At 45.3% G+C, this 14,659-nt stretch overlaps 1 long non-coding RNA gene across 1 annotated transcript; it reads left to right on the top strand.

Annotated features, from left to right (window-relative positions):
- The first annotated feature begins 464 nt into the window (after positions 1-464).
- LOC309362212 lies at positions 465-14,420 on the top strand. Its single transcript, XR_014164881.1, has 3 exons — positions 465-496; positions 10,268-10,374; positions 14,026-14,420. It is a non-coding gene; the product is annotated as an uncharacterized lncRNA (long non-coding RNA).
- Positions 14,421-14,659: the final 239 nt, after the last annotated feature.

The following is a 14,659-nucleotide window of genomic DNA, read 5'->3' as shown; positions in this document are numbered from 1 at the left end:
ATGGAGGTTTGTTTCACAGCCAGATTCCAACAACATAGACACTTCACTAAGTCTTTGTCATAACCCTTCTAACTTCACTTACAGTGTAGGAGGTCTGATATGGTGGTTCTTGAGGGCCTCTTGAGGAAACTGAGAAATGAGTTAATTAATAATATGGGGCTAAATGGAAAATACAAACAAGTGTGTCACCTGTAGATGTGTGAAATATTCCCTTACCAAGAAATGGCTGATGGTTACAGTAGTAGCTGGTAGGGCACTTAGCTGATATCCCATAACCAGCATTGTTGTAGCCGTGAAGGAAGAGGCAGAGGGGCAAGACGGGGGCAAGGTCAGCATGGTGAAAATGCACTGGTGGAGCCAATTCAGCACTTCCCTTCAAAAAAGTAAATAAATCCTGCACTCCTACTGCTGTGTTTGCACCACATCAACTACAACACTACTAGCTTCCTCCTCTTTTTTCTGGTAGATCATAACGATGCTAATGATGAGAGATCAGGTAAGCAGGCATATTCAGCCACCTGCTACAGATTATTTATTAATTTACATATTTATAAACTGTTATTTGAAGGCTCTAAACCAGGGGGTGTCAACCTGGTCCCTACCGCCCACTAGTGGGCATTTCAGGATTCAAGGTGGGCGGTAGGGGGTTCTATGGCACAAGCTGAATCCTCCTTCCATCGAGCACTGGTGGGCAGTAAGGAAATTTTACCATCAAGAAAGATGCATTAGCGGATGGTAGGTATAAAAAGGTTGACTACCCCTGCTCTAAACAGTGTCGAATTAGTGAAGAGAGAATTGACTTGGATAAATAAATGGAAAGAGTTCACAGAAGGTAAGTTCCCTGTCTCCTTCAGTCCCCTGAAACTGCCTGTACCTTTCTTCCAACAAAAAAAGTGCCCCTTTATGGATTTTCCTAAAGGCAGGGTGGAATGGGTGGAGTGCTGTTGGTGGAAGGGGTAATTCCTACAAATGGGGTGGAAGCATCTTTTGTAAATATTACAGACAGAGCCTCCAGGTTCAGCTCTGCTATGAGACAGAGTCTGGTGTCTGCCTTTGGTAGCAGATGCTGGGGAGCAACAACCGAACCTCCCCAGCTGTTCCTTTCAAGCCCCTCAGCTATTTTGCTCTGTTGTCACATGGGTATGGTAAACTGACCTCCTGTTTTGAGCAAAGTAGGTTACAGAATCACATTACAAGTGCTGAACCAAGATTCAGTCATTGTTCAGAATGCCTGGTTTTTTGAATGAGAAAGGGATGCCATCTTGTTTTCTGTCCCAAGGGGCAAAATACCTTGGCATGGCCCTGAGTGCCTCTGCCACAAACCATACTGTTCAAAGTCCTCATACTCCAGAAACATTTTGGGGGTGGGATTGGGAGTGGCAAGGAAGAGGGAAATATAAGGAGTTTCCTTAAACAAACTTCCTTCTGTTCATTTGTCTTAGGAGCCAAATTTAAGTACTGATAAGAAAGAAACTATCATAACATAATTAAAATAAAGAGCAGCAGCCCAAACAACCACATGCTTGCCAAAAAAGAAACATTATGCATCATCTTCTGAATCCCAACAAAGATGGAGATTTGTATACCTCCCCAGGGAGTAAGTTTCAAAATTTACAGGCCTCTGCTGTAATTGCCCTTATTCCATCTGCTTGAGGCTTCCAGGCTTCCTGTTCCACTCTCTTTGCACATTAAATTAAAATTCATTTTAAAATATGCATTTATATACAAAATTCAAAACACACATTATCCAAAAGCATGCCTTTCCGAAAATGTGAACTACAGTGTGAAAGTGTGAAATCTGGTGCATAACTAAGTTCCAAATCTACACATAGTTCTTAGAGGTGCAGAACAGGTCTATTCAGATTGGAATTTGCAAAGATTGAGTTCCTCAAACGTCCCTTTGATGCAAGTGTGGGGAACTTTTGGCCCTCCGTATGTTGCTGAGCTACAACTACCATAACCCCTGGCCACTGGCCATGCCGGCTGGGGCTGATAGAAGTTATAGTTCACCTGTTTCTAGGGGCCAAAGGTTCACTGCACCACAATGGTGCTACTGGGATTCTGTCAACCTGCCTTGAAAAACCAGAAAAGGTCCTAACTCTCAAAACTGACACACACACAAAAAATTAATAACCTTATATATGATTGTTTAAATTATCTTCAGTTATATAATTTTCAGTATGTTTATATAACTTATACTTTCTACATGATATCGAACTAAGCCATATGTCAGGGAACTGACATCTAAAGCGCCGCAGGTGCAAAGGCTCCCTGAGGTTGAGAGAGCAGTAGCAGCGGAAGAGGGAACCAGTAGAGGGCGAGCAAGAACTCCAAGGGAAAGTGAGTCGGAGGGATGGCTCAGAGACGCTTCAAGCGAAACCAGTGGGGAGGTCTCAGGACCTCCTATAGGGACACCCACACCTCGACGGAAACTGTCACGCCGAGAGGCCAGACGACGTGTTTCCGTTAAGGAGCCTTTATGTTGGAAACGTTTCCGAAAGCAGCCACTTTCGGATTCTACTAGTGATTGACGCAGCCATGCTGGAGGGGCTCCGTCACAGGCAGAGGTTTGAAAACCTGATCAAACTCTGAGGGACTTGCATTTTACGCACAAGCAGCTCATCGTCCCATCACAGCAATCCGAAAGTCACCGAAAGCCAGCTTGTGCAGAGAGAAGCATCATGAGCAACCCAGCCGGAACCGGGGGTGCAGGAGCAGCTGGAGGGGGTCCAAGCCTGGAAGAAAGGTACAGAGCGTTGGAGATCCAGTTGGCGCTGCAAACGGCGAGGCTTGAGGAGAGGAGGGCTCAGGATGCAGAAAAGGGAAAGGAGAAAACCACCCCGCTCGCCAGAAAGGTACCAGGATTGGTGCAGAAATTCGGGGGGGATCCCAGGAACTATCATGCCTTTAGAACAGAGATGCAATACGCTCTAAACTTGCAGTTTGATGACTTCCCCGACGAGGAATCGCGAGTGGCGTATGTGATTGGCCATCTCGAATCCGGGGCGAAAGATTGGGTTAGACCCCTGATGGCAGCGAATAATGAGATCTTAAAGGACACGAGGAAGTTTTTTCGTGCCATGGACCTGATGTTTTCCAGCGATATTGAGCAGGGGGTGGTGCGAAGGCAGTTAATGGCTTGCCAGCAAGGAAGCAGATCTGTCCGTGAGTACTGGACTGAATTTACTATGCTGATTCATAAATTGGGGTGGGACCTATCGGCGGAGCCCATCCAAATGCTTTTCGAAGAGGGGCTTTCTTCAACCGTCAAAGATGAGCTTTCCCGGGGGCCCAGGGCGGAGTCTATGGACCAATTAACCAAATCTGCGCTGGCCATAGGAGCGCGCCAGGAGGCGAGGGCTTTGGAAAGGCGGGAAGGGAAAGGAGACCGTTGGAGGGAGTTCCGCATTCCAGACATTCCAGAGCCATCTTTCCCGCCGGCAGAGCCGATGGAAGTTGGAACAGCGCGGGCGCGCGCAGTTTCAAATCCCAGTGAAGGGCGGAAGAAGGAGGGAAAGAGCGCCAAGAGATGTTATCTCTGCCAACAGCCAGGGCACTTTGCCAGAGTCTGCCCACAAAGAAAGGAATGGCAAGGGATGGCAGGAGCTGTTGGGGGAAAGGAAGAGGAAAGCAAGGAGCAAGTAAAAGCCAACGCCTGGCTGCCACCGTCGGGGCACAGCAGCCAGGCCAAAGAGCAATGAAAGTGCCCATGCCAGAACCTCCCAGACCTGCTTTAGTGATAGAGGTGTTACTAGAACTGCCAAACGGACACCCACTAAAGGTCAAGGCGCTTTTGGATTCAGGCAGCTCCTGTAATTTCATGAGCAAGGAGTTTGCAGCTGAGCACCAGATACAGACCATCCCTTTAAGTAACCCCTTGCAGGTGACTACGATTGACGGCAGAGAGCTGTTGGGGGGAGAAGTTAGCCAACAGACTGTCCCGATGATAATGAGAGTGGCAAGGCACACCGAACAGATAGCGTTTAATGTGGCCATCCTGGGAGGAGCGCCCATCATTTTGGGGATGAGCTGGCTGGCGCTACACGATCCGCTAGTGGGCTGGCATCAGAGGGTGGTCTCCTTTGGGTCAGCGCATTGCCTAGAACACTGCAAGGAGGGGAAGGTCTCGGGAGGAGACAGAGTCACCCTAGCGGGGATGGAAGTGATGGGCAAAGGGAAGGTGCCCTCGCAATACGCAGATCTGAGCAACGTATTCAGCGAAAGGGAAGCAGACAAACTGCCACCGCATAGACCCTTTGACTGTCAAATCAACCTACTCCCAGGGGCCCAACTCCCAGTAGGCAAGCTGTACGCCATGTCAGACAGGGAGATGCAGGAGCTGAGGGAGTTCATTGACAAAAACTTGAAGCGAGGTTTCATCAGAGAGTCCCGAGCGGTGGGGGGCAGCCCAGTGTTCTTTGTGGACAAAAAGAACACAGACAAACCGAGACTGGTGTGTGACTTCAGGGCCCTCAATGCAGTGTCGGAGCCCCTGGCTTTCCCTATGCCCCGAATTGACGACATTTTGACCAGAGTAAGGAAGGGAAAGATTTTTACAAAACTGGACCTGCGGGGGGCGTACAATCTGATACGCATAAGGAAGGGAGATGAATGGAAGACCACCATGTTTACCCCTTTGGGAGCCTTTGAATACCTCGTTATGCCCTTCGGTCTACAAGGGGGCTCCGCCTGTTTTCAAGCTTTTATAAACCACGTTCTGGGACCTTTGCTCTACAAGAACTGTGTGGCCTTTTTAGACGACGTGTTGGTGTATTCGGAAGATGAGGAACAGCATGTGAGGGACGTTCGAGAAGTGTTGGGCAGGCTGCAAGCCAACCAGCTGTGGGTGAAACTGGAGAAGTGCCAGTTTCATACCAAGGAGGTGGAATTCCTGGGGTACCGCTTGTCAGACAAGGGATTGGCCATGGATCCAGGCAAGGTTCAAGCGGTACTGGAATGGAAGACACCGAAGACCAAGAAGGACGTGCAAAGATTCTTGGGGTTTGGGAACTTTTATCGGAAGTTCATCAAGAACTTTGCCCACTTGACGGCGCCCATCACCGACTGCCTCAGCAGCAAGAAGAAATTTGTTTGGACGGTGGAGGCGGATCGAGCCTTTGAAGAACTGAAAAGGGCTTTCGCCTCGGAAGAACAACTTCTGCATGTGGATTTACAAAAACCCATGAGAGTGGAAACAGATGCATCCGACCGGGCTATAGGGGCGGTCCTTCTTCAACCGGGGAGGAGTGCGTCGGAGTGGAGACCGTGTGCATTCTTCTCGCGGAAACTGAATAAGTCCGAGAGGAATTACACGGTGTATGACAGGGAACTACTTGCCATTCACGAAGCATTCCGGAGGTGGAGACATTTATTAATTGGGGCACAACACAAGGTGCAAGTGTGCACCGACCACAAAAATTTAGAGTATTGGAGAACAGCTCGAGTGCTCAACCAACGACAAGTGAGATGGGCACAGGAATTCTCCAAATTTAACTTTGAGATTTGTTATGTGCCAGGCCCAGAAAACGTCAGGGCGGATGCGCTCTCACGCAAACCAGAATATTGGGAAGGGGAGGAGGTGATCGAAGAGAGACATGTCATCCCGGAGGACCGCTGGGTGTGTGGGGCGGCGCTGGTGGGGCAACGGGAACTGGTGGAGGAAACGGAAAATGATGAATATGCCCAGGATAAGCTCAGAGGTCTCAGGGGGGAGGGCGAGAGCCCCGGAGGTTTTGAGGAAAGAAATGGGGCATTGTATTACAAAGGGGCACTGTATATACCCGAAGGTGAATTGAGGGGGAGAGTACTCAAGCAGTTGCATGATAGCCCCACGGCGGGACATTTTGGGCAACACAAAACCATGTGGTTGGTTACCAGGGAATTTTGGTGGCCTAAGGTGAGGGAAGATGTAAGGGAGTATGTAAGAGGGTGTGACCAATGTCAGCGAGCCAAAGGGGAAAGAAGGGCGCCGGCAGGGTTATTAGAACCTTTACCCACACCAGAACGGCCTTGGGAAGCGATATCAATAGATTTTATGACGGATCTGCCAAGGTCCAAGGGGAAAACAGCCATCATGGTAGTAGTAGACCTGTTAACTAAGATGTGCCATTTTGTAGCATGTTCACATGCAGTCACAGCGGAAGAAACGGCGAAGTTGTTTGTGGAACATATCTTTAGGTTGCACGGGGCTCCCTCGAGGGTGATCTCAGATCGAGGCAAACAATTTACTTCCAGGTTCTGGAGGAAGCTCATGAGCTTGCTACACGTGGAAGTTAATTTTTCAACTGCCCGGCACCCTGAAACCAACGGGCAGGCGGAAAGGGCAAATGGCATTCTTCAACAATATCTTAGGTGTTATGTCAATGACAGAGAGAACGATTGGGTCGAAAAGTTGGCGTTGGCAGAATTTGCCTACAATAATGCAGAGAATGTGTCCACAGGGATGAGTCCCTTTTTGGCTAATTACGGGTGTCACCCCAGGGCATTTCCAGGGGAAGGAGGGGAGAGATGGAGCGTTCCAGCGGCTGAACATTTTGTAGAAGAGATGGAAGCCATCCATCAGCAGCTCCAGCTCAACTTAGAAAGGGCCAAGGCACAATATAAGAAGCAGGCAGACAAGAACAGAAGGGAAGGTGAAACCATAAGGGTGGGGGATCAAGTGTGGTTGTCAACCCAAGGGTTGCCGTTCAAAGGGGGTTGTAAGAAACTGAGGCCCAGAAGATTGGGACCCTTTGAGGTGATTCAGCAGGTCAACCCGGTAGCTTTCAAACTCCGATTACCCAACCACATGAAATTGCACCCAGTGTTCCACAGGTCGTTACTGTCACCATACAGGGGGGGACGTGAAGGGGAGCACGTCAAGGGACCAGCCTTGGAAGAGAGGGAACGCCGCAACCATGTAGCGGAAATCCTCGATTCCAGGTGGAAGGGTAATCAGGTGGAGTATTTGGTGGCGTGGGAAGGGGAACCGGAGTCAGAAAACACCTGGGTAAGTGCAGAGGAAGTCAATGACGAGGTTTTAACAGAAACGTTCCACCAAAGGTTCCCGAGGAAACCTCAGCCTATAGCAAGGTTTAGGAGGGAGTATTTCGGCACCACCGATGAGGAAGAGGAAATGGAAGGGTTCGCGGAGTCGGAGTTGGAAGATGGAGTGGACTCTGATGACGAAGAGTACCTAGAGAGTAGGAACAGCAACAAGTGGAAGGAAGTGTTCGCGACGTCGGAAGATGAGGGAGGTTCTTTCAGGGGTTTTACCTCCTCACCGCCAGTAGGAGAGGAGACGGGAGGGGGTGAAGGGGGCCCTGGAGGGGAGGTGGATGTCAGGGAACTGACATCTAAAGCGCCGCAGGTGCAAAGGCTCCCTGAGGTTGAGAGAGCAGTAGCAGCGGAAGAGGGAACCAGTAGAGGGCGAGCAAGAACTCCAAGGGAAAGTGAGTCGGAGGGATGGCTCAGAGACGCTTCAAGCGAAACCAGTGGGGAGGTCTCAGGACCTCCTATAGGGACACCCACACCTCGACGGAAACTGTCACGCCGAGAGGCCAGACGACGTGTTTCCGTTAAGGAGCTTTTATGTTGGAAACGTTTCCGAAAGCAGCCACTTTCGGATTCTACTAGTGATTGACGCAGCCATGCTGGAGGGGCTCCGTCACAGGCAGAGGTTTGAAAACCTGATCAAACTCTGAGGGACTTGCATTTTACGCACAAGCAGCTCATCGTCCCATCACACCATACTTAGAGTAGATGCAACAAAAATGAAAGGATGTCAAGAGATGCTAATGGGTCCAATCTGAGTATGACTTAGCCTTGGAGATCATCTTTTGTTCTTCTCTTTATTTGCAAAATATTTTCTGGAAGAAAGCCTTCTCTACAGTTAGTACCCTCCTCTCCTTTTTTGAAAAAAAGAAACTTTGAGAAAATCTTATAAGTTCCTGCTCAGCTGTTGTGCGGGAAAGAGAAATGTCTAAAGCAGCAATGAAAGCATTTTAATATCATTAGATCAATAGCTCTGGGATATACCACACAAATCAATATAGTTAATAATATAACCACTTTGCTTTGCATAATTTCTGTACTGAGTACTTACATAATACATTGTTCCTTTGTGACACCCAGAAGCCACATCAGGATTTATGATGCACCATTAAGCAATGTCCCCCCCCCCCCCCGTGCGCGCTCCACATTTTCCTTTCTGCATTACCTGTCTCTGCTGCTGTTATCTAGTATCAACGTCCTGGTCATCCATGAAGGTTATTTATTATTTCATAAGATATACTGCTTGGGATTTTCCAAAGGTGTTGAAGTTTTTCTCCTGCTCTGTAGAGTAGGACTCAAACCAATGGTTTCAAGATACGAGTAAGGTGATTCTGACTAAGCATCAGAAGAACTATCTGACAGTAAGAGCTGTTCAACAATGTAACGGACTCACTCTGGAGGTTCATTGGGAGTTTTTGAGCAGAGGTTGGATAACCATCTGTCATGAGTGCTTTGTTGGGATTCCTTCATTGCAGTGGATTGGCTTCGATGACCCTTGTGGTCCCTTCAAACTCTCTGATTCTGGGATTCTAAATTGCCTTATAACGTTGCAATCTGCATGGCCTCTTGGGTTTAGAGTAGGGAGGGAGCAGCAGCTCACTGCTGCTGCAAGATCTCAGAACATTTTCTTTGTTTTTATGGGTCTGACTTCAACAACATTTCTGCCTCTCTCTCCTCCTACCTGCACCCTGTTCCCCCACGAATCGCTCTGATGGTTCCAACAACCCCCTGGGGCATATCTGTTGGAGTGGGAGTGGCCACAGAAAGAAGGAAATTTTGCATGAGGAGAACCTGTGTAATTATTTCCCTGGATTAAGGCCATGACAAATGACCAGTGGAGTGACTATTCTTTTTTGTTCGTTTGTTTTGTTTTGTTTTCTGAGGAGCAATGCAGAAAGAAAGACATATATTCATTTGTAGGAGGTGATAGGGGAGGGAAACAGTAACTAAATATCAGGTTAGGATAAAGTTTGGAAATAAAACATGGCATTGAAAGATTTTTGCACATTTGAATCTGTGTACACTGTCAAGTGCTGCAGGGTTTTGCACCCTCTTCTGCTTTCTTTAGTTGTTAGCACCAAGGAGGAAGGGCTGTGATGTAGACAATAGAGCAGATTTGTTTTCTGTTGCTCCAGAGGGCAGGATTAGAATCAAGGAATTAGAAATTGCAAGGAAGCAGATTTCAGCTACACATTAGAGAAGCTAAGAATGGAACAGACTGCCTTGGGAGATGGTGAGAGCTTGTATTTTAGCAGTTTCATTGCAGTTTCACTGCATTGAGCAGAAAGTTGAATTAGATGACATCCAAAGTCCTTTCTAGCTCTAACTCCCTGCACATTAGAAGGTAAGAAGAGCCTGCTGGTGCAGACCAATGGCTCATCTAATGCAACATCCTTTTCTCACACTGGCCAACAGATGTCTCTGGGAATCCCACAAATATGAGGGAGTAGTAGGGCTGAGTACCTATTCTGGAGTTATGGAGGAGCCTACAACACAACAGAGCAAGGCAGACGGCTGCAACACTGAGAATAGCCCTTGCTTTGATAAAGGAAGGATGTGAAGCTCTTTTAAGCCTCTGGCACCAGTCCATTTTTCGTAGGTTATGCATCCTTGAGAAGAAGTAGAATCTCCTACAGTCATCCCTTTGGCCTGAAAATAGATGCTTCTGAATTATGTATCCTCCAAGTAGGTGTACTTTTTGCATCTCTGCTGAGGTAATGTAGGAGGCACTTGGTTCCTTAAGCCCATGAAGACTCTGTCTCCAATCCTGGTGCTGTGCGCCTGCTTGCTTGCCAGACAGTTTCAGGACCAATAGTTTCCTGACCACCAGCATCAGGCTTAGAGCAGGAACTAGATTTGTCTGCTTAGCTTGTAGAACTGTAGACTCCAGTTATGTGTCCTAGTCACCACAGGACTCCGAAGTCGTGACAGTGTGCACACTGGTTCTGCCACCAACCTCCCATCACCAACCTGTTGTTTTCCAACCAGTGGTGGATGATGGGGCAGTGGCACTTGCCTAATCTCCCAGCAGGTGGGTCACTGCTGCTTACTATGTGGGATGGCGGAAGGATCAAGGTGATTGGGAGGTCAACATTGTGCAAACACACTGGCAGGATCACCACTTGCCAGGAGGTCACATAAGAATCATCACCTAACCCCATAATCCACTGGTACTTCCGATTTATGGAAGGTGACTGCTTGCATTTGAATCTATGGAACCTCTTGCATGCTTCAGAACCATGGAAAATCAGGGGACTTCAGAAATGATTGCCAGAGAGTGATATCTTCCTAAATGGGATTCTTCAAAGAGCACACCACAGACGCTTCATTTCTAATTTAAAGGTAAGCTATGTAAGTAAGTGAAATCCATCCTGTATTCAGACAAAAAAAACCTCACTTTAATGTGATAGATATGGTAGAATCAATAACAGGTACAAAATACACATTCCATCACCATGATTCCTTGTTGCTTGAAGATTAAGAGAGGCATTTTGAGATTCGCAGTATGTTTTCTTCTTATGTAACAAGCAGATGAGTTTTAAAATGCTGAAGAAAAAAATTAAGTCACAACATTACCTGAGTAAATTCAATTTGCTAAATCCCATTTAGTCAACTCGGAGAGCTGTTTTCTGCCAACATCAGCTGCTTGGCTTGCAGTCAGTAATGAGATTACTACAGCAGATAATGGTTGTGACTAGTTACATTATGACTGGTGGGGTATTAGCAGCTACTGCAAATGTGTTCTTTAAGCAAAATGGCTCTTGAGTAGATTGAGGTAGCTCTTAATTCTTGAGCAAAAGGAAGCAATGAAATGGACATGTGTCAAGAACACCCAATCTCTTTGCTCAGTTTCATTGCCACCTTTCATTCTTCTTCGCCTGTACCCTGTTAATATCATTGGCTTGATGAACGCAAGTGAGTGTTCTTCTACATTTTGTTTGTCTGGCACATTTCTCACCCTTCTTAGCTTAAGCAGCTGGTGTAGTGTAGTGGTTAGAGTGTTGGACTAGGGCATGAGAAAACAGGGTTCGAGTCGCACTCAGTCACAGAGCCTACTGACTGGCCTTGGAACAGCCACCAGCTCTCATCCAGACCGACTGCGTAGGGAGGGGGTTGTGAAGGTAAGATGTGGAAAGAGAGAAGCATGCACACCACCTTAAGTTTATTGGAGAAAATATGAGATATAATAATAATAATAGATAAATGAGCAACAGTCCTCTAAGAATAATTTAGACACTGAAATACTGACTTGCTCAAGGCCACTCAACAAGCTGCATGACTAGATGCATATTTGGAATGCAGCTCTTAAGAACAGCACAGTGGCCCATCTAGACCAGGATCATGTTCCTGCAGGCATCTGGTTGACCACTGTGAGATACAAGCATGACCAGAGCACAAGGGCAGTTTCCCCTGCTGCGGTATCCAGCAAGTGATATTCAGAAGCAATACTGCCCCCAACTGTGCGAGTCATAAAGGCTAGTAGCCATTGATAGCCCTATCACCCATGAATTTGTCTGATCCTATTCTAAAGCCACCAGCAAGACTGGGAGTTCACACCTCCCATCATTATGGAAAGCCATAATTTTGTCACTCAGGGAATGTACATTTCCAGGATTGACTTTATATAAATACTCTCCTCTGCAGCAATTCTCATTTATATATAATAATATATAATAATTGTTGTAATATATATAAATGGAATATATATATATATATAACAATTATTCAATCATAATTTTAAGATTTAAAACTCTAACTCTCTTTCCCCTCTTTATGTGGTTCTTTACATTTCTTTTCATCTTCCTGCATACTCCAAATTACCTCTATATATCTATTCCTGTATGTATCCTATATGTATATTGAAACTGCAAGTTTTTACATTATTCCTGCCAATGTCTTAATCTGTTTACAGTTTGTTTGTAAATACTCAATAAACCATTTCCATTCCTTTCTTTAAAAATAGTTATCTTGATTTCTTATTCTCCCAATAAGTTTCACCATTTCTGCGTAGCCCATTAACTTCTGTATCCATTCTTCTTCTTTCCATTTTTGGGCAAATAACATTATTGCAGCTGTGGTTGCATACATAAATACATTTCTATACAGTTTAGGTGGTTCTGATCTTGTAATTCCCAAAAGAAAAGCTTCTGGTTTTTAAAATAAATATGACCTTAAACATATTTTTCAGTTCATGATATATCATTTCCCAGTAAACTTTAACCTCATTGTAAGTCATATGAAAAAGGTACCTTCTTTCTCTTTACATTTCCAGCACATATTGAATTTGGATTTATATATTTTAGCCAATCTACTAGGTGTTAGGTACCATCTATATAACATTTCCATAAAGTTTTCCCTTAAACTGTAACATGCTGTAAATTTTATATCCACATTCCATAAATGTTCCCATGCATCTATTTCTATATTATGCACTGGCGGAGGAAGAGGTGTGTGTGGGGAGCGCACCGCCCCCAGCAGTGCGATCCTGGTGGGGTGCCATCACAGCTGCCCCCCACACACTGGGCACCATGCCCCTACGGGTAGTACACCATGCCCCCAGGATGTGCGCCACTCCCTTACGGGCGGTGCGCCTCACCCCTGGGACATGCGCCAGCCCCACCCCAGCCTGCTCTCTGCCCCCCGGTGCTGCAGCATGAAGCTCCACCACTGATATTATGACCAACATCTATTGCCCAGTGTATCACTAAAGATTTCACATGTTCATTCTTTGTCTCCCATTCCAATAACATCTTATATATTTTAGATATCAGTTTAACATTACAGTTTAACAGGTCACTTTCTAGTTGTGATGTTTGTTCCCCAAACCGCCGCTTTATATCCTTTTAAAATACTTCATTCAAATGATTATATTGTAACCATGTTGTTAACATCTCTGATAAATCCTTACATTCTTTTAATTTAAATTCTCCACCTTCTTCTCTCAAGAAATTTCTGTAAGTTGCCCAATTTTCCATCATATTTTTCTTTTTCACTGCTACGACTTCCAAAGGTGACCATCAATCTGAAGATTTTTCTGATAATGCATTTTTATTCCTCTGTCTCTAACTCTTTTTGAATTAAACGTTATTCCTCCTTCACCCAAACACAGTCACAAGCTTTATACAGTATCTCAGAAAGTTCCAGCAGATTCCAACTTTTACACAAATATAAATTGTAATCCAATTAAAAGAAAAGCTGATGTAAAACCATACAAATCCACAATCATTTTATTTCTTCAGCTCCTTGCACAACTTCTTCATTATCCAATCTAGGGAGAATTAAAATGTCTGACCAACAAAACTCTCCTTCCTTCTTCAGCCCACCCATCAAATAATCCAATTAATTTACTTTTTAACAATTGTTCACAAAGCCATATAATCCAAACCCACACAAATCTAAAAAGAGAGGGAAAACAACACAAAATGTATCCACCAAAAAGAAAAATCACAGTTTCAAAAGCTTTCTTTAGATAGTGTCAGCCCCCCCCCCCCCTCAAAGAAAAGTTCTAATCCTGGCACTTCCCAATATTAAAATTCTAAAATCTATACATGTGATATTGGTCTCTTGAATCACATGGAAATGGAAAGCAAAGGGAAAGGGGGGGGAAAGATATTCATAAACCTCAGTTCTATAAATCATAAAATCCAGGTCGTCTTTTCATCTTCCCACTGCTCAAAATAACTTTTCCAATTGCAGTTTGGTGGACTTACCAGAAGATACTTTCAAAAATAAAATGGGGGGGGGGGATCAAATTTTGTACAGTCCTAACTCAGTTCATTTACTGGTATTCTTGTGTTCAAACACATTAGCGGGTAGATAGTTATTCTTTATTCTTTTGTTTCCCCAGAATATTATATTTCATGCAGTTCTATACCCATGTCCGGGGAGGGGGGCTCCTTTTTTTCCTCCCTGGTGCAGCTCAGATTATCTCATAATCAAAAAATTATATCCTTTTAACCTTTCAAATTGGTTCCTGATCCTTTTATTTTACAGAGGTCACCGCTTTGGTGACGGATCTCAAAGCTTTTTGCTGTGTGGTCTTGTACTCAGCGTGTGTCTGCGTTCAATCCTGGAGCCCATTCACCTCCCTCCAGAACTTTGAGAACTTCGTGAGAAGGCTCACCAACACTCCTGGACCCTCCAGAACCCAAACTAAAACTTTCAGGGAGGGTTTAGTAGGTGTGTTGCCTTCGCCACCTTCCCTTCTCCTCACAGCAAATGGGTCGCTCGAGACGACCGATCTCTGCCGTCCACCATTGCCTGCAGCAGACCCTGAAGTCCCACTGGGGCACTTCAGACCATTGTGTGGAAATTTTGTCTAATATGTCCAAAGAATCATCAATATGTCTGCTGGTATAGCCCAAAGTTTTCTGAATGCGTTCTCTCCCTCATACACACACTCATCAACATGGCAAAAAAAAAAAAAAAAGTGAAATGTACACTTCTCATTTAAAGATAGATAGATAAACACCCACACACCATTTCCCCCCATCTTATTTTAACTATACTGGCTGCATTGAATACTTTCTGGTTAAAGAGATAACATCAAACAAACATCAAAGTTATTCCTTTCTTTTAATAAGAAATTTTATTTCACTAGAAACAAAATGGTCAATTATCTTGCATA

The sequence above is a fragment of the Podarcis melisellensis genome (genome assembly GCF_964234715.1).
Source record: "Podarcis melisellensis genome assembly, chromosome: Z".
Lineage (NCBI taxonomy): Eukaryota > Metazoa > Chordata > Lepidosauria > Squamata > Lacertidae > Podarcis > Podarcis melisellensis.
Note: the sequence above shows the minus strand (reverse complement) of the source record. Positions and strands in the feature narration are given on the sequence as shown.